Source organism: Enhydra lutris, unplaced genomic scaffold, assembly GCF_002288905.1.
Source record: "Enhydra lutris kenyoni isolate GAN:26980312 unplaced genomic scaffold, ASM228890v2 scaffoldscaffold130, whole genome shotgun sequence".
In the NCBI taxonomy this organism is placed as follows: Eukaryota; Metazoa; Chordata; class Mammalia; order Carnivora; family Mustelidae; genus Enhydra; species Enhydra lutris.
The window spans coordinates 102,376-123,911 of record NW_019154214.1 but is presented as its reverse complement, the minus strand read 5'-3'; positions in this window follow the sequence as shown (position 1 = coordinate 123,911).

Here is a 21,536-nt window from a genome sequence, read left to right as displayed (position 1 = left end):
CCATGTTAGGGGCATAGAGAGTAAAATTGTTAGATCTTCTTGTTGGACAGACCCTTTGAGTATGATATAGTGTCCTTCCTCATCTCTTATTATAGTCTTTGGCTTAAAATCTAATTGGTCTGATATAAGGATTTGCACCCCAGCTTTCTTCTGATGTCCATTATCATGGTAAATTGTTTTCCACCCCCTCACTTTGTGTCTAAAATGAGTTTCTTGTAGACAGCGTATTGATGGGTTTTGTTTTTTTATCCATCCTGATACCCTGTGTCTTTTGATTGGGGCACTTAGCCCATTTACATTCAGAGTAACTATTGAGAAATATGAATTTAATGCCATTTTATTGCTTATAAGGTGACTGTTACTGTATGTTGTTTCTTTTCCTTTCTGATCTACTACTTTTAGTGTCTCTCTTTGCTTGGAGGACCCCTTTCAATATTTCCTGTAGAGCTGGTTTGGTGTTTACAAATTCTTTTAGTTTTTGTTTGTCCTGGAAGCTTCTTATTGTATGTTACAGACTTCTTGTCCCAGGCTGCTTTCAGGATATTCTCTTTGTCGCTAAGGCTTCTAAATTTTACTATTAGATGATGGGGTGTGGACCTATTCTTATTGATTTTGAGGGTGGTTTTCTGTGCCTCCTGGATTTTGATGCTTGTTCCCTTTGCCATATTAGGGAAATTCTCTACAATAATTCTCTCTCCAATATACCTTCTGCTCCCCTCTCTCTTCTTCTTCTGGAATCCCAATTATTCTAATGTTGTTTCATCTTATGGTACCACTTACCTCTCGAATTCTCCCCTTGTGGTCCAGTAGTTGTTTGTCTCTCTTTTCCTCAGCTTCTTTATTCTCTGTCATTTGGTCTTCTATATCACTAATTCTCTCTTCTGCCCCATTTATCCTAGCAGTAAGAGCCTCCACTTTTGATTGCACCTCATTAATATCTTTTTTATTTCACTTGGTTAAATTTTAGTTCTTTTATTTCTCCAGACAGTGTTTCTCTAATATCTTCAATTTTTCAAGCCCCACTAACACCTTGAGAATCATCATTCAGAGCTCTAGATCTGACATATTACGAATGTCCATATTGATTAGGTCCCTGGCCTTCGGGCTTTGGTACTGCCTCTTGTTTTTTTCTTTCTTTCTTTCTTTCTTTCTTTCTTTCCTTCTTTTCTTTCTTTCTTTCTTTCTTTCTTTCTTTCTTTCTTTCTTTTTTTTTTTTTTTGGTGGTGAGTTTTTCCGCCTTGTCATTTTATCCAGATAAAAATATATGAAGGAGCAAATAAAATACTAAAAGGGTGGCAAAGACTCCAGGAAAATGTGCTTTAACCAAATCAGAATAGACTCCAAACTGGGGTCTTAAAGAAAGGGGGTAAAAAGAAGTTCAAAAATTAAAAAAAGAGAAAAATGTAAAAAAGAAAAAAAATATATATTAGACTGGTGAATAGAACAGGGTCACCCACTTAATTTTGGGAGTATTTTGGTCTTAAAAAAAAAAAAAAAAAAACTACCTCCCAAAATTTTAAAGAATGAAAAATATATATAAGGGTAAACACAATGAAGGGATGGAATATGACTATAAAGATGAAAAAAATTTTTTTTTATTTCTAAAAAAGGAGTGGATAAGATAAGTTGTTTGGGAGAATAAAGAAAAAGAAGTAGAGAGAATTTGCTCAGGGAAGTCCAGTCAAAAAATGGCCAGAAGACATAAAGAGACATTTCTTCAAAGAATACATACAAAGGCTCATAGACAAATGAAAAAATATTGAACATCACTAGCCATTACAGTAATTAAAATCAAAACCACATTGAGATACCATGTTACGCCAGTTAGAATGACAAAAACTAACAAGGCAGGAAACAACAAATGTTGGCAAGGATGTGGAGAAAGGGGAACCCTATTACACTGTTGGTGGGAATGCAAGCTGGCACAACCACTCTGGAAAACAGTGTGGAGATTCCTCAAAAAGTGAAAAATAGAATTACCCTACAACCAAGACAAAAATATTAAAATAAACAAGTAAGCTTTCCTGATTAAAAAAACAAACAAACAAACAAACAAACAAACAGATTTCCGTGCATTGATTTTGTATCCTGCCACTTTGCTAAATTGTTGTATGGGTTCTAGTAATTTCAGGGAAGAGTCTTTGGGTTTTCCACATAAAGTATCATGTCATCTGCAAAGAGTGAGGGTGTGACTTCTTCTTTGCCAATTTCAATGCCTTTTCTTTCTTTTTTTTTTTTTTTTTTTGGTCTGAGTATGGATAGCAGGACTTCTAGTACTATGTTGAACAACAGTGGTGAGAGTGGGCATCCTTATTGTGTTCCTGACTTAAGGGAAAAGGTCTCCGCTTTTCCCCATTGAGAATGATATTCACTGTGGGCTTTTCATAAATGGTTTTTATTATGTTGAGAAATGTTCCCTTTATCCCTACACTCTGAAGAGTTTTAATCAGGAAAGGATGGTATATTTTGTCAAATGATTTTTCTGCATCTATTGAAAGGATCATATGGTTTTTATATCTTCTTATCTTAATGTGCTCTATCAAGTTGATTGTTCTGCGAATGTTGAGCCACCCTTGCATCCCAGGAATAAATCCCACTGGGCATGATGGATAATCCTTTTAATGTACTGTTGGATCTGTTGTCTAAGATCTTGCTGAGTATTTTGGCATCAATATTCATCAGGGATATTTGTCTCTTATTCTCTTTTTTGTTGAAGTTTTTGTCTGGTTTTGGGATCAGGCTAATTCTAGCCTCATAGAATGAATTTGGAAGTTTTCCTTCTATTTCTATTTTTGGAAACAGCTTTAGTAGAATAGGTATGATTTCTTTTTCAATGTTTGATGAAATTCCCCTGTGAAGCCATCTGGCTGTGCATCTTGTTTTTTGGGATGCTTGTGATAACTGCTTGAATTTCTTTACTGATTATTGTTCTGTTCAGATTGTCTATTTCTTCCTGTTTTAGTCTTGGTAGTTTGTAAATGTCCAGGAAGGCATCCATTTCTTTCAGATTGCTTAATTTGTTGGCATATAGTTCCTGATAATAATTAATAATTGGTGTTAATTGTAAGCTCTCTCCTTTCATTCATGATTTTATTAAATTGTGTCCTTTCTCTTTTCTTTTCAATAAGTCTGGCCAAAGGCTTATTGATTCTATTAATTGTTTCAAAGAAGCAGCTTCTAGTTTCATTGATTTGTTCTGTTTTTCTAGTTTCTATTTCACTGATAGCTGTTCTAATCTTTATTATTTCTCTTCTCCTGATTAGCTTAGGCTTTATTTGCTATGCTTTCTCCCACTCCTTTAGGTGTAAGTTTAGCTAATGCATTTGGGACTTTTCTAATTTTTTTGAGTGAGACTCAGGTGGCTATGTATTTCCCCTAAGGACCAACTTTGCAATACCCCATAGATTTTGGACCAATGTTTTTTCATTCTCATTAGTTTCCATGGATTGTTTAAGTTCTTCTTTAATTTCCTGGTTCACCCAATCATTCTTTAGCAGGAGGGTCTTTCCAAGTTTTTGAATCCAGGGAGGAAGTTACCTTCCAAGTGTGTGAATTCCCTCCAATTTTTTTCTTGTGATTGCATTCCAGTTTCAGAGCATTGTGGTCTGAGAATGTGCAGGGAATAATTTCAGTCTTTTGGTATCATTTGAGACCAAATTGGTGGCCCAGTATATGGTCTGTTCTGAAAAAAATTCCATGTACACTCAAGAGGAATGACTATTCTCTGTATTAGGATGGAATGTTCTATATATATCTTTGAGGTCCCTCTGGTCTAATGTGTCATTCAAAGCTCTTGTTTCTTTGTTGTTTTTCTTCTTAGATGATTTGTCTATTGCTGAGAGGGGGGTGTTGAGATACTACTTATGAATTATTATTATTTTTGTTTGTTTTAAATTTTTTCCATTTTTTTAAAAATTTTCAGCATAACAGTATTCATTGTTTTTGCACCACACCCAGTGCTCCATGTAATCCACCTGGTTCCCCCAACCTCCCACCTCCCGCCCCTTCAAAACCCTCAGATTGTTTTTCAGAGTCCATAGTCTTTCATGGTTCACCTCCCCTTCCAATTTCCCTCAACTCCCTTCTCCTCTCCATCTCCCCTTGTCCTCCATGCTATTTGTTATGCTCCACAAATAAGTGAAACCATATGATAATTGACTCTCTCTGCTTGACTTATTTCACTCAGCATAATCTCTTCCAGTCCTGTCCATGTTGCTACAAAAGTTGGGTATTCATCCTTTCTGATGGAGGCACAATACTCCATAGTTGTATATGGACCACATCTTCCTTATCCATTCGTCCACCGAAGGGCATCTTGGTTCTTTCCACAGTTTGGCGACCATGGCCATTGCTAGTATAAACATTGGGGTACAGATGGCCCTTCTTTTCACTACATCTGTATCTTTGGGGTAAATCCCCAGTAGTGCAATGGCAGGGTCATAGGGAAGCTCTACTTTTAATTTCTTGAGGAATCTCCACACTGTTCTCCAAAGTGGCTGCACCAACTTGCATTCCCACCAACCCTGTAAGAGGGTTCCCCTTTCTCCACATCCTCTCCAACACATGTTGTTTCCTGTCTTGCTAGTTTTGACCATTCTAACTGGGGTAAGGTGGTATCTCAATGTGGTTTTAATTTGAATCTCCCTGATGGCTAGTGATGATGAACATTTTTTCATGTGTCTGATAGCCATTTGTATGTCTTCATTGGAGAAGTGTCTGTTCATGTCTTCTGCCCATTTTTTGATATGATTGTCTGTTTTGTGTGTGTTGAGTTTGAGGAGTTCTTTATGGATCCTGGATATCAACCTTTTGTCTATACTGTCATTTGCGAATATCTTCTCCCATTCCGTGGGTTGCCTCTTTGTTTTGTTGACTGTTTCCTTTGCTGTGCAGAAGCTTTTGATTTTGATGAAGTCCCAAAAGTTCATTTTCGCCTTTGTTTCCTTTGCCTTTGGAGACATATCTTGAAAGAAGTTGCTGTGGCTGATATCGAAGAGGTTATTGCCTATATTCTCCTCTAGGATTCTGATGGATTCCTATCTCACGTTGAGGTCTTTTATCCCTTAGAAATTCTATATTGTCAGTAATGCTTTTTTCAAGCCTACATATTAACTTTATGATTGCCATCCTGAAGACTATACCTGACATCTTTGGTATAGCCATATTCATTAGGTCTGTGGCAGAGGACATTGTCTCTGATTCTTTTCTTTGTTGAGATTTCCTCCTCCTAGTCATCTTTTGAGGGCTGTTTGAAGGAATGTACAGAGTCCAAAGTATTAACTATGACCCAAGCAAGATGCACCCACTAATGGGGATCCTGTGGTTGTCATCCTCTTGTTCTTCCAGCCTATTTTCTGGGGGAGGGGCCTGCTGTGCTTTACTCAGGCAACCCTGCCTGTGGATAGTTGTCTTGCCCCCTGTCGAGAGTGGGGCCTCAGTGGAAACTGGTTTTCTGAGCTTTTGTTCTCTGGTGGCTTTCTATGCCTCTTCTGAGTGTCAGAGCAAAAAAGACCATGCCCAAACCTTTGTTTCAGAGCAGAGGAATCACAGTCTGCACTTCCCCGAGCCCTCCAGGACATAAAAAAAGTGAACTTTTTTGTATGCTTGTGTGAAAATTGTAGCCTCTCATGTTGGTGCATGCCCACAGTGACTCTCCCAGAGGTCGACCCAAGGGTCCAGGTGTGTCTCTGTCCTTTGTGCTTCTAATACTGGGAGCATTCCTGAGGTTGCAGGCTCTCACCTGCAGTTCTTGGATCCTCTTTGAGCACTGATCTAAAGCCCTTTCCTGGTCACTGCTGTTCTGAGGGTTTTTGCCAGGTCCGTGGCACAGGACACCTTTGCAACCTGGTGTTACGTCACTTTACAGGCATCAGCTCTTGGAGGCTCCCTCCTCCTTCTGTTTATCTTCTGATATCTCCCCACAGATTCACGACTTCACCTTTCCTACCTAGTGACAGGCTGCATTTTTTCTGCTTGTAGAAATCCAGGTATATATTTTTATATCTCAGGCTGATTTTGTGAGTGTTCAGAATGGTTTGATAGATGCCGCTTCCTGTCAGCAAACAGGAGAAGAATGAGGCACAAACAAGTCAGCTGCAAGAGAAAGGGAGCAGGGGACAAGAGTAGTAAAGACTGTTGCCCTGAACAACTCCTCAGCCCCACTTTTATTAGATGGAAACCGTAACCAACAGAAGAGTCGATGAAGGTCAAATATTAGTCATATGCCTTGTAGACAAACAAGAAGGAAGGCAGAATATGTCTGGACAAGAAATATAAAGTTTATAGTTGAACAAGCACATTCCAAGGACTTACTAACTAGCCAGAGTTGCCTTTGGGGGGAGAAAAAGGAGATAACAGAAAAATGAAGCAGGTGGCGTTCTGCTCTGAGCGGGGCAGGCATTCCCAGCTGCTCAGCTTCCATGAAGCAGGTGGCGTTCCACCCTGAGCTAGCTGGGCATCACCTGCTGCTCAGCTTCCAGGCTATATATCGTTCTCTCCCACAGAGGCCTGTTGCCAGTATGTGTTATTCTTAAAGCTATATCTAAATGTGCTTGGTAAGTAGCAAAATTTCCCATGGGTTATATTTTAAGTAATACATTGTTCTGAGGGGCAGTCGAAGGTAGATACTCATCTAAATTCATGGGACCAGTTGAAACAGGGTCCCCTACTCCTCCACCACCTTGCTTCCCTCTTACCAGCTTCTAGTTTTTTCGATCTGTTCTACTGTTCTTTTGGTTTCTATTTCACTAATTTCTGCTCCTATCTTTATCTATCTTTCTTAACCTATCTTTTCTCCTTCTAGATTTAAACTTTACTTGCTATCCTTTTTACAGATCCTTTATGTGTAAGATTAGGTCATGTATTTGAGACTTTTCTTGTTTCTTGAGAAAGGCCTGCTTTGAAATAGTCCTCCCTTTTAGGAATGCCTTTGTTGCATCCACAGGTTCTGAACTGTCATGTTTTCATTTTCATTTGCTTCCATAAATATTTTTTAAATTCATATTTTATGTCATGATTAACCCATTCCTTCTTTTTTTAAATTTATTTCTTTTCAGCATAACAGAATTCATTGTTTATGCACTACACCCAGTGCTCTATGCAATACGTGCCCTCCATAATACCCACCACCTGGCTCCCCCAACCTCCCACCCCCCACCCCTTCAAAACCCTCAGGTTGTTTTTCAGAGTCCATAGTCTCTCATGGTTTCTCTCCCCCTCCAATTTCTCTCAACTACCTTCTCCACTCCATCTCCCCATGTTCTGCATGTTCTTTGTTATGCTCCACAAATAAGTGAAACCATATGATAATTGACTCTCTCTGCTTGGCTTATTTCACTCAGCATAATCTCTTCCAGTCCTGTCCATGTTGCTACAAAAGTTGGGTATTCATCCTTTCTGATGGAGGCATAATACTCCATAGTGTATATGGACCACATCTTCCTTATCCATTCATCCACCGAAGGGCATCTTGGTTCTTTCCACAGTTTGGCAACTGTGGCCATTGCTGCTATAAACATTGGGGTACAGATGGCTCTTCTTTTCACTACTTCTGTATCTAACCCATTCCTTCTTTAGTAGGATGCTCTTTAAACTCCATGTGTTTGTGGCCTTGCCTTTTTTTTTAATAGTTGACTTCAAGTTTTAAAACCTTGTAGTCTGAAATATCCTGGGTTCAATCTCAGTCTTTTTTTTTTACCTCTTAAGACCTGATCAGTGACCCAGTATGTAATTTATTCTGGAGATGTCCCTTGCTCACTTGAGAAAAATGTGTTTTCTGTTGCTCTAGGGAAAAATGCTCTGGATATAGCTGTTAAGTCCATCTGTTATGTATGTATGTTATTCAAAGCTCTTATTTTCTTTTTGATCTTCTTACATGATCTCCCCATTGCTGTAAGTTGAGTGTTCAAGTCCCCTAGTATTACTGTGTTTCAGTAATATCAATGTGTTTCTTTAATTTTGTTTTAGTTGGTTTATAAAATTGAATGCCCCCCAATTAGGGGCATATATATTTACAATTATTGGAGCTTTTTGTTGGATGGGCCCTATCCAACATTTATTATGTTGGATGTTCTTGTTGGATAGACTCTATCTGACCATTTATTATGATATAGTGTCCTTCATCCTTCTTATAGTCTGGTTTAAAATCTTGTTTGTCTACTATAAGGATTGGTACTCCAACTTTCTTTTGGTGGCCATTAGCATGACAAATGGATACTTCACCCTCTCACTTTAAATTTGGAGGTGTTTCAGTGTAAAATGAGTCATTGTAGACAGCATATTGAGTTTTTAAATTTTACTTTACTTTTTCAGTGATTTTTAAAAACTCCAATCTGACTCCCTATGTCTTTTAATTGGAGCATTTATTCCATTTACATTCAGAGTAATTATTGAAAGATACAAATTTATTGCCATTGTATTAACTGGTAAGTCACTGTTTATGTAGATTTATCTCTGTTCTTTTCCAGTTTTTGTCCGTTTTGGGCTCTCTCTTTGCCCAAAGTATCCCCTTTAACATTTCTTGCAGGGATGGCTTAGTGTTCAGAAATTCCTTCAGTTTTCATTTGTCCTGGAAGCTCTTTATGTTTCCTTCTATTCTGATAAAGTATTGCCTTGATGGATAAAGTATTGATCGATAAAGTATTTTTTTACTTTGCTGGATAAAGTATTGGCTACATATGTTTACCATTTAGCCTAGGAAAATATCATGCCAGTCCTTCCTGGCGTGCCGGGTCTTTTTAGGCTGGTCTGCTGCTAACCTTGTGGTTTTACCCTTGTAGATTAAGGTTCTCTTGTCCTGAGCTGCTCTCAGGATTTTTTTCTTTATCTTTGAAATTTGCAAACTTCACTATTATATGTTGAAGTGTTGACCAATTTTTATTGATTTTGATGGGATCTCTGTGCCTCCTGGACTTGAATGTCTGCTTCTTCCCCCAGAATATGGATGTTCTCAGCTATAATTTTTTCAAATAAACCCCCTACCCCCTTCTCTATCTCCTCCTTTTCTGGTAGTCCTATTATTCTAATATTATTTCACTTAATGGTATTACTGTTTTCTTGAATTCTCCCTTCATGATACAGTAGTTTTCTCTTTTTCTCAGCTTCCTTATTTACCCATCATTTCGTCTTCTACATTGCAGACTCACTTTTCTGCCTAGTTTATCCTAACAGTTAGAACCTCCATTTTTTACTGCATTTCAGTAATAACATTTTAAATTTTGTTCTGTTTAGATTTTATTTCTTTTATTTCTGCATAAGGGATTATTTACCCTTCTATGTTGTTTTCAAGCCCAGTTAGTATCTTTAGAATCATTGTTTTGAATTCTAGTTTTGACATCTTATTTATATATATACTGGTTAAATCCCTGGCAGTGTGTAGTGCCTCCTGTTTTTCCTTCTGGGTGAGTTTCTCCATCTTATCATTATGTCTAGTAAAGAACAGATAAAAAAGAAAGAAAAGACAAAAATAGCAACATTCAAAGAATACAAACAAACCATATGAGAAGAAAACAGAAACAAAACAAAATATAAAAATAGAACAAAATAGAAAAATAAAACAAAATAGAAAAATCAAACAAGAAGTAAAACAGTACAAAACAATGAAATCAGTGTATTTTGGTCTGTTTGTTGAAAGAAACTAGATCCTAAAATAGAAAAGAAAAAAAAAGCTTGTATATATACAAAAATAAAATGATATTCAATGAAAGGAAACCAAATTAAAAATACATGTTATATATGTATATATTAGGAAAAATTTTTAAAATTTATTATTATTATTTTTAAAAGATTTTATTTATTTGACACAGAGAGAGAAAGCACAAGCAGGGGGAGCACCAGAAGGAGAGGGAAAAGCAGATTCTCCACAAAGCAGGGAGCCTGATTCAGGGTTTGATCCCAGAACCCTGGGATCATGACCTAAGCCACAAGCAGCTGCTTAACCATCTGGGCCACTAAGATGACTATAAAAAAGATTTAAAAAATGATAAAATAAGAAAATAGCTGGGAAAAAAACCTGAAAGATACAGGAATAAAACAAAACAAAAACCCCACCATGAATTGTTTTCCCCAAGAGCCAGTTGTTCCTGCTGGTCTTCTGGGAGAGCAGACTATTTTGATGATTCTTAGGTGTCCTTGCTCAGGAGGAATTGCACCCCTCTTGCCAGGGGCAGACTCAATGTAAGTGGCTCTGGATTGCACTATGTGGCACTGTTTTGCTCTCTGGTGGCTTTTAGCACTGATGGGGGTAGGGGATGAAAATGGAGGCCCCATGTCCTCCAGTCCCAGAGCTGTAAGTTCACATGTCCCACTCTTCAGTGATCCCTCACAAAAGAGCAGTAAGTCACTCTCATCCCCCTTGGTTCCCTCCTAACTTTATGTTTAACCAGTGACCAAGTGTTTTTTTTTTTTTTTTTTTTTTAAAATCTCAGACACACTACCCAGTTTCCAGCCTCTAAACTATGCAGACTTCTGCAGTGAACCTGTACCATTCCTCCAGGGATGGGTGGGGATTCTTGCCAGGCTTCTGCTTCTGGTTGGCCCATGCCTGGGGAGAGGTCACCTGACTGGGCAACAGTTCATGGTTAATGCAACGCCAGGTGAAAAGCTGGTGCCTAGACTGACTGCATTCAGCTGACTTCCTGGCTACAAGAGCTGGGAACTGTCATACTCAGGCAACATTGTTCTTTTTATGACACTGGGGATCCTGAAACCACAGTGTCCTATTTGAGATTCTGTCCCACTTGACATCTGAGTGCCTGCAAGTCAGGGATGTCCCCAACTGTATCTGACTTCTAAAAGTTCTGGTTTTGTGCTCCACTGGTTATTATATTTTCTAGTAGCCTGCTTAAGTGCTCCCTCCCTTCCATGGTTTATATTCCAGTATATCTCCATACATTCTACCTTGCAAAAAGTGATTGCTTTTCTATATGTAGAACTCAGCAATTCTTTTCTCAGATCTCCAATTGATTTTGCAGGTGTTCAGAATGATTCGATAACTACCTCAATTCCAGAGACCAGATGGAATTAGGGTCCCCTACTCCTTTGCCATTTTAATTCCTCTCCTTTAAATATGAGTCTTAAGTGACTCTACTTAGTAGAAAATTATCCCAAAATGCATCTATAACCACATCTGAAGGGGAACAAATACATAACTATATATGGTAAGAACATTATCTTCGGAGAGTAGCTCTGAAAGTAGCTCTCAAACACTCTCTGGTTTCTGGGAAAATCCTAAGGCCCTGTTTACAATCCAACTTGTTTCTTTGGGATTCAAGAAGGCTGAGGCAAAATGTTAGCAAATGGAAAAATAAGCACACTGATAGTTTATAGGAAGAAGAAATACTATGCATACTTGAGTACTTCATATTAAAAAACTATTTGGACTCCACTTCCCATTTGGGGATGGAAAACTGTGTTGGTGGATGTCTGTTCTTGTATTGTGGAATGGCTGCAAAATTCAAGGGACCCCATCTTGTATCTGGAAGAATCCATTTGATGTATTCTCACCAGTAAGACAAATGACAGTGCAAATATTTCTTCCATGTTCCCCCTAGTTGCTCTGGGCCCGAAAGCCAACATCCTTTAATTTCGCCTCATCCTTTTTTGTCTTTCTTTCAAAGATGTAGATGAATCCACCCTATTCATATGCTTGAGATAGCAAATTGTATTTTCCTCTTTCTTTTCTGCTACCCAAAAAAGAGTCACTGTGAATTTCCATTCTTCAGGATAAATCTTTAGTTCCTACAATCCATTACTTCTCTTAATTAGTGTAAATGGACCCCTTTATAAAACTAATAGCCTTACCTCGTTGGCACAAATAGACTGGCAGGACCGAATAGATAATTATGTTCGCAGAACGGTTGATTTACCTAATACTTCTCTAAGATTATATTGTACCTATTCATAATTTCTATAGAGACAAAGCAAGCTGAAAAAAAATTAAGAGCTTAAACTTTGAGTAAGGGTGAATCTGGTTTTAGGTACGGCTCTGTCACTTAATTGCTATGTTGTAAACTTGGGCAAGTCATTTAATGTCTCTAAGTTTCTCATCTGTAAAAGATGATAATCTAATTAACCATATGAATTTCCTGAGTACATAATTGATACAGCATGAATGCTCAAAACTGAAATATTGCCCCAAAGAGGGACGATATGGCTAACTGTCCTCTGAGATTCTTATTACTTACCCATCATGGATGCACCCTGACTTCTATATTAGAACTTTACAGTGCATTCATTAATAAGAAAAATAATTAGAATCATGATCTTAAAAATGACCTAGAGACTTCTTTTGTGTTCTAACATGATTATGGTTATCTTGAACTAAATATATGTTCATCAGAAGTTTTACACTTTGGTACACACAAAATTGCCCCCAAGAGATGCCAACATCCTATTTCCTGGATCAAGTGAATATGTTACTCTACATGACTAAAAGGACTTTGGCCTTGTGATTAAGTTAAGGATATGGAGAAGGGGAAATTATTCTGGAATATCCAGGTGGACTGGATGTCATCACTAAGGGTCCTTAAAGCAGGGAGACAGGGGGATCTGAATCTGTAGTAAGAGATGTATGACAAAAGCAGAAGTTGGAGTGATGCAGGGGGGAACGGAAGAGTGCAAGCAGCTTGCACAAGTTAAAGACCAGGAACAAATTCTCCTGTACAGCCTCCAGAAATAACAGTTTTGCCAATAACTTGATTTGCATGCGTAAGACCCATTAGATTTCCCGAGTTCCAGAGCTGTAAGATATATAAATTTAGTGTTGAAAGTGTCTTTCAACACTAAATTTATAATAATTAATTACAACAGGCATAGGGAACTAACACACATATATTCAGGCTTTATTAATTATGTATTTAGAATTGCTATTTAAATATGTTTTATTTGATTATAGTTGACTCACAATATTACATCAGTTTTAGGTGTACACCTAGTGATTGGACATCTCTGTAGTTTATGCTGTGCTCACCACAAGTGTATCTACCATCTTTTATGTTATTACAATATCATTGACTATATTCTCCATGTTGTGCCTTTCATAATTGTGACTTATCCATGCCATGGCAGTAAGTCTTTATCTCCCACTCCCCTTCTTCCATTTTGCCCATTACCCTACCTTCCTCCCCTCTGGTAACCACCAGTTTGTTCTCTGTATTCATAGCTCTCATTCTGCTTTTTATTTGTTAATTTATTTGTTTGGTTTTTCAGATTCCCCATATGGATGAAATTATGTGATACTTGTCTTTCTTAATCTGATTTATTTCAGTTTGTTTAATACCTTCTAGGTTTTTTGATGTTGTCACAAATGGCAAGACCTCATCTTTTTTTTATGGCTGTGTAATATTCGTGTGTGTGTGTGTGTGTGTGTGTGTGTGTAGTGTATGTGTCCCCATTTATATATATACAGACACACATAGATATACATTATATATGTATATACACAAATATATACATATGTATTGACATTATATAACATACATATATACATATGTATTGACACATATACATAACATATATATATATACGTATGTTATTTTATGTTCTTATATGTAATTATTATATATTATATACATACACACACACACACATATATATACATAATGTATATATATACCACAACTTCCTCGAAAAGCCAAAGCAATCTTGAGAAAAAAACAAAGCTGGACTCATCATCACAGTTCCAGATTTCTAGACCTAACTATAAACCTCTAGTGATCAAAATAGTGTGGTAGCGGCACAAAATAGATACACAGATCAATGGGACATAATAGAAAGCCCAGAAATAAACCTATTATATGGTCAATTAATGTTTGACAAGGGAAGTAAGAATATACAATAGGATTGATTCTTGAATTGTAATGTCTGGCAGTCTATTTTCAGTTAGTGTTGAGAATCAGTTTTATGGACTAGGCATAATGCAGTCAGGGTTGGGACTGGCATCTTTCTGAAGTCTGCTCTCACTCAGACATCCTGACCTCACATGCAGGTAGGTTAGCTATTGCCAGGAGGATAATCTGCCGTTCATGGCAGCAGCTGATTATAGTCCAGTTATTTCTAGATTCATTGCTGCTTTTGTGGATAATTTATGGATAATGCCCCATCCAGATAATTGAAAATTCTCTGCCTGAACACTCCCTGTTTTGGACCATTCAGAACCTGAAGGTTTTGCTACTCTGTACCTCTGGTACTGCCCTCAATGCACAAATAACTCTTATGTTCCCAGCAAATCAGGTGGCTTATTGGAGAAGCTGCTTCATTCTGTATAATAATAGCAAATCTTCCTGAACACTTTACTATGCCAGTCAAACAACAAGGTGAGCACTTTTTAACTTCATTCTGCTTTTGGATACTCACTCTGAGCTGAGTACACCATATATAGATTGTTCACATTGGGCCAGGAGGGTTGGACAGGACTGGGAGTTTGAGGGGTTCACTCAGCTAGTGCACCACAGAGCTCTACTCTAAAAACAGGATGCATGTCTTTTGAGCCCATGCTTCTCACCAGTAATGATGCTCACTTTCTTTTTCGAAATGGCCCAAGATTATTCTCAGAAATAGAGATAAAGGCAGCATTTCCTTTTAACTGGTAGTGGAAAAGGCAAGAGTTGGGAACCCTACTTCAGAAAACCACCCCTCTATGAACTGTTGTACTTTTTCCTAGAAACACTCAACTCTGAAAGGAGGGTCTCTGAATGAGTCGTAGGTGGATGCTGGTGTCCTTTCTGTTTCCAGGATGCTGGATTCACCTTCCACCTCAAAGAGAACTGCAGATGATAGCTCTCTTAGTGTTTTAGTGATCAAAATGCATTACAAAGAGTTCCTGCATGTGTCCAATGGAAGTTCAGAGAAAAATGTGTAACCAGTAAAAACAAAGGTCCTGGTTATTTCCAGACTTCAACTTCCTCAGTTCTGTTGCTGTTCCCATTTCACTAACATGTCAGTGCTCCTAACCTAGGTTCACTTTATAGGATAGCATTTATGGACTCACAAATTCTTCCTTTTGGATTGGAAGAATCCTTTTCTTCAGATTTTAGGGGCTGTGATGCTAACACAGTGGTTCTCAACCAGGCATGATTTTGCTTCTCTGGAGACATTTTGAAATATTTGAAGTTTTTTGGTTGAAGAGGGTGGGTATTTTGAGTGGGAAATAGGAAATCCTGGCACTTAATGTTTGTTGAGGCCAGAGGGATGCCAAGAAACATTCTAAAGTGCACAGGACAGCCCCAACTCCAAAGAAGCTGAGAAACTGTGCTTTGCTTTGAGTGAGAAAACAGATTGTGACAGAGAATATCTTTCAGTGTACTTCAAATCCTTCTGCCAGCTGTCCTATGCAGTGCAACCCAGCAGTGTGTCACTGCCTGATTCTAGAATGTGAATGCTTTTTTTCAAAATAAATGGAGCCTATTTGTTGACCAGTAGGTGGCATTCAGATTCCAAGGCTGGTGTGCAAATGACAGGCTAAGGAATAAATGGAACACTCTGAAATCTGTATATTCAGTATGTGAAGATACAGTTTGTCTTTTTTTTTTTTTTTTTAATGCATGGTAAGAACTTTTATTTCCCAACATTGTCTCTATGAGAGGCTTCACCCTTCTCCTACACCCTCTTCACCTTTATGATTCATCTCCTGGATAAATGTTTATGAGAATTTATACAGAGGTCTCAAACTTAATTTGTAAAGGGCTAGAAAGTAAATATGTTAGGCTTTGCAAGGCAGGAGGCAAAATGAAGTATATTATGTGGGTTCTGAGATAACAAGAGGAAGAATTCCTGCTGTACCTTGTCCCATTTGCTCTGGGTGATTGGGCATGGGTGTTGAGCAACCTAGTGCCCAATTGTCATCTGTTGGAGATCTTTTCCCCCTAGGGTTGGAACCTGGTGACAGGTGGAGCAGGGTGGGGTTGCGGGAAAGATTGGGAAGTTGGGCAGAGAGGTGGGGTGGGTTTTGGGTAGAGAGCCATGCTACCTTGGTTAATTTCACTCCCTGCTTCAGTGACCCCCAGGTACCAGCACATTCCCCTCTCTTCCTGAAGAGTGAGGCCATCTCAACCTGGGTAGCTGGAGGGTCCTGAGCTGCTCACTGGCCAGCAGATGCCAGTGGCAGAGATCCTAGTGTGTAGATGGTGATCAGTACTGGCCCTGAGCAGCAGTACTGGCCCCAGAGGCAAGTTCCTGGATACAGAGAGTGGTATGGGGGTGGAAAGTGAGGCTCTGGCTTGTTTCCTGGCTCACAGTGTCAGTGTGCTCCAGCGATGTGTGCTAATCACACAAACATGTACATTTATCTGGATTTGGCCCATGGGCCACAGTTTACTACTCCTTGGTTGAACCATATGATAGATACTCGAGAAGTCATATTTTAGCTTGTTAAATTGTATATTTGATTTATTGATGTACATCTGAAAGTATCATGTAGCAATGTAAAAACCATCTGACATCTGAGCTAAGTATCCATGCGAATGGATAGAGAAGGTGTGTACATGTGTATATTTGTTTGTATATAATTTAAAAAGATGAGATCTTGCCATTGGTGACAATATGCATGGATATGCATGGACCTGGCATTTTGCTAAATGAAATAAATCAGACAGAGAAAGACAAATACCATGTGATTTCACTCATAGGTGAAATCTAAAAAACAAAATTAAAAAACAGCTACACAACTGTAAATACAGAGAACACACAAATGTTTGACAGTGGAAGGGAGATGGGAGCTTGGGCGAGAGGGGTAAAAGGGAGAAGAAAGTGCAGGCTTTTAGCTAAGGAATGAGTAAGTCATGGGGATAAAAGGTACAGCACAAAGAATATAATCAATAGTATTGTCATACTGTTTCATGGTGACAGGTTGTAACTACTCCTGTGGTGAGCAAAGCATTAAAGTAATACTTGTCAAATCACTAAGTTTTACACCTGAAACTAATGTAACATTGTCTGTCAACCACACCCAAATATTTAAAATTATATGATAAAACTGTTTTTTCCCTTTTCTGTTGTCTTTCCTCCCTCATCAGCCCACCCATAGCCCTGCTATTTTTTTAAAATTTAAAATCAATTAATTAACATGTAAAGTATTATTGTTTCAGAGGTAGAGTTCACTGACTCATTAATCATATATCACATTCAGTGCTCATCATATCCCATGCCCTCCTTAATGCCCATCACCCAGTCACCTCATCCCCCACCCCACTCACTTCCCCTCAAGCAACCCCAGTTTGTTCCCTAGAGTTAGCAGTCTCTTATGGTTTGTCTCCCTCTTTGGTTTCACCTTATTTTATTTTTCCATCCCTTCACCCTCTTTTTTTTTTTTTTTTTTTTTAAGTAAAGCAATGGATCAGGAATTTGGGACCAGTAGGAAAACTAGGGTAGGAAATTTGTAACAATCCCTGGAACTGGCTTATTTTTAAAATTTGAACAATTCAGTGGCCCTTAGTTTATTTATAATATTGTGTGAACATTATCTTTCTAATTCTAATACATTTTTTTCACCCCAAAGAAAACCCAGTGCTCATTAAGCAATCTCTCTCTCTCTCTCTGTTCTGTAACCTCTGGCAATCATTCATCTACTTTCTGACTTTGTTGATTTGTCTCCTCTCGCTATTTCATACAAATGGAATCATGCAATATGTGGCTTTTTAATCTGACTTATTTCACTTAAAATAATGTTTTTGTGGTTCATTCACATTGTAGTATGTATCAGTACACATTCCTTTATATGTCTAAGTAATAGTCCATTGTATAGATGTACCACATTTGTTTATCTACTCATCTGTTAATACGTGTCTGAATTATTTTCATCTTTTTGCTGATGTAAAAATGGTCTGAACATTCCTATGCAAGCATTGGCTTGAACATGTGTTTTTAAATTATATGGAGTGTTTACCTAGGAGGGTAATTATTGAGTCATATGGTATTTCTATGTTTAAATATTTATGTAACTGCCAAGTATTTTCATAATTGTTGTACCATTTTCTGTTCCCACCAGCAATGTTCCAACTTATGCATATTCTTACCAACACTAGCTATTATCTTTTTAGAAGATAATGGGCTTGTTCTTGTCCTATGGGATGGCTCATTTTGTATATGATGTGACATCAAGCTCCAAATGCATTTTTTAAAAATGTGAATAGCCCGTTTTCCCAAAGTTATCTATGAAGTGTCTCTCTTACTTCATTAAATGGTCATTGCACCTTATCAAAAATCAATTGAGAGGGGGAGACAAGATGGCGGAGAAGTAGGAGGAGGTGCTGTTTCAACTGTCTCCTAAAGTGAGTTGATTACCTACCAAAGAATTCCGATCACCCATGAAATCAGCCTGAGATCAGAATTATACACGTCTGGATCTCTACAGGGGCAGAAGACACCAGTGGGCAGGTAAGGTGGAGTGCGAACATCAGACTGATATCGGAAGATAAACAAAAGGGGAGGGAGCCACCAGAAGTGACCCATAAGAAAATAATACCCCAATACGAGAATGCCCTACATCTGGGGACCAGCATTAACTTGGAGTCTGTTTGAAAGCACTCAAAAAGAGCAAAGGATCGTAGTGGGAATTTGGGGGAATGGAGCAGTTAGGGACAGGGGCTTAAGCCCGCTGACCCAGGACAGACACTACTGGCGCTGAGCCAAAGAGAGTGCAGTGAAGAAGACAGGTCTTGGTCCCTGAGCCGCCTGAGCACCAGAGAGCGTCTGGGTGGTGGCACCTATGAGGGTGAGGGAGACTTGCCAGTCAGTAGAACCACAGCCGCTGTGCAACCAGAGTCTGAGTTGCGCCCTACACCCTCCCCTGAGATAGGTGCATGCAGGCACCAGCTGGCACTCTCAAGGACCCAGAGAGTCTGAATACTCCCAGCCTGGGCCAGTGTGAAAATCTCAAGTGCTATCCCTGCTTAGGACCTCTCAGGCACTCTGGAGCTATCCAGACAGCCCGGGCTAGTATTTGGGTACAAGCAGGAGTTTCTGTGACCCTAGAGACCATGACTGGAAACGTGCTCTGCCAGCAGCTGAGGGGGAACTTATGTGCTCTGGAGCACCCAGCAAGGGAGAAACTGAGGCTTCTCTCTGAGAGGGAGGTCTGGGTGCAGTTTGCTTTCCTCTAAACCTCCAAAAACCACCAAAAGCCACCAAAGGAACAGAAAACAAACAAACCAACAAACCTCCAGAGAACTAAAGCCTGGTTTCCTTAGACCCCAGCCCCTTGGTGGGGACAGGAGGACTTAACTCTAGCAACACTGCCTGAAAAACCATGCGACAGGCCTCTGCCACAGAAAGCCAGCAAAAAAAAAAAAAAAAAAAAAAAAAAAGACAAGTGGACAACCACCACTACTTCATAGATACAGCTTTTATTTTTAATTTGTTCCCACTATTCTGGTTCTTTCACTTTTATATATAACTTTTTAACCTATTTACCATCACAATGAGATGTTCAGTACATCAAATTCCATAATAACCTTTTAACCTGAACTTTTTTTGATACGTATACCTGTGTTTTTCTTTTGCTTTTCTATATTTTTAAAAATATTCATATAGAGATAAGATTCAATGTAATCCCCTTTGCCTAATCAATGCTACCCTTATAGGTAAACCAGTTTTAATCCCCCTTTATCTCAGGATAGTTGAGTCCTTTAACAAAGATATCAAGATACATCCAGGAAGAATCAAAATAACCTTCCTCGTCCACACTGAGAATTTATAACCACCCTCCCATCTTTTTCTTCTGTAAGTGTTTCTGTGTATTTGTTTTTGTCCTGGTAGTATATAAATCTTATGTTTGGGGTTCTTTTTGACTAGGTTCCTTTTAAAAAAAAAATATTTATTTATTTATTTTTTTCTTGTCATCTACTTTTGTCAGTCTTTTGTTTGTCTGTATACTTCACAAATCTTACCTTCCACCCATTGGGCCTTCTCTTTTATTTTATCTTTTTTTTTTTCTGTCTCTCTCTATGTTTTCTTTTTCTTTTTCTTTTTTTATTTTTGGTGGGGACTCTCAATTGCTCAGAAGCATTCTAGGGTGCACCTTGCCTGCACCACAGTCGATACATTCAGCTACACAATGGTTCAGCCATCTCTCACCAAAAGTACACAGGAGGAGGAATGTCCAATGAAGAAAAATTCAGACACTGGGCCCTCTCCATCAGAGCTATTGGATATGGACATAGACAATATGTTGGAAAGGGAATCCAGGCTAATAATTATCCAGGCAATAGCTTGGTTGTAGAAAGCCTTTGATGACAAAATGGAATTGATTAGAGCAGAAGTAAAAGACACTAGGGATGATGTTAACAATGTTCTCAATGAGTTCCAAACTAATCTAAATTCTCTAAAAGCTAGGGTAACTGAGGCAGAAGATAGAATTAGTGATCTGGAGGACAAACTCATAGAGAAAAAGGATCAGGAGGAAGCCTGGAACAAACAGTTTAGAAGCCATGAAAACAGAATTAGGGAAATAAATGATGTCATGATGTTCCAACGTCAGAATTATTGGAATCCCTGAGGGGGAGGAGAAAGAAAGAAGACTAGAAGATATAGTTGAACAAATTCTCCATGAAATTTCCCCAATCTGGTGAATGGAATCAGCGTTCATGTACTAGAGGCAGAAAGGTCTCCCCACAAGATCATAGATTCTGGAAAGACCTCAAGACACCTGATTGTAAAAACGATGAATCATAATTGTAGACAGAAGCTCCTGAGAGAAGCTAGGGGCAAAAAATTCCTTATCTACAGAGGAAAGCCCATCAGATTTAATATCAGACCTGTCCACAGAAACCTGGCAAGCCAGAAAGGGCTGGCAAGATGTATTCAGGGCACTGAATGAGAAGAACATGCAGCCAAGAATACTTTATCCAGCAAGACTGACATTCAAAATGGCTGCAGAGATTAAAAAAAAAAAAAGCTTCCAAGGCAGACAAGGCTTAAAAGAGTATGTGACCACAAAGCCAACACTGCAGGAAATATTAAGGGGAGTTCAATAAAATACAAAAAATCCCAAGAATATCACTGAACAGAAATATATGGAGACAATCTATAGGAACAAAGACATCAGAGGTAACACAATGTCAATGAAAACGTATCTCTCGATAATCACCCTCAATATGAATAGCCTAAATGCACCCATAAAATGTCACAGGGTTGCAGATTGGATAAAACAACAGGACACATACATATGTTGTCTGCAAGAGACTCATTTTGAACCTAAGCATAGATCCAGACTGAAAGTGAAGGGATGGAGAAGCATCTTTCATGCCAATGGACCTCAAAAGAAGGCCAGAGTAGCGATTCTCATATCAGATAAATTGGATTTTAAACTAGAGACTGTAGTCAGAGATACAGAAGGACACATCATTCTTAAATCTTTTTTTTTTTTTTAAAGATTTTATTTATTTATTTGACAGAGAGAGATCACAAGCAGGCAGAGAGGCAGGCAGAGAGAGGAGGAAGCAGACTCCCTGCTGAGCAGAGAGCCCGATGCGGGGCTCGATCCCAGGACCCTGAGACCACGACCCGAGCCGAAGGCAGCGGCTTAACCCACCGAGCCACCCAGG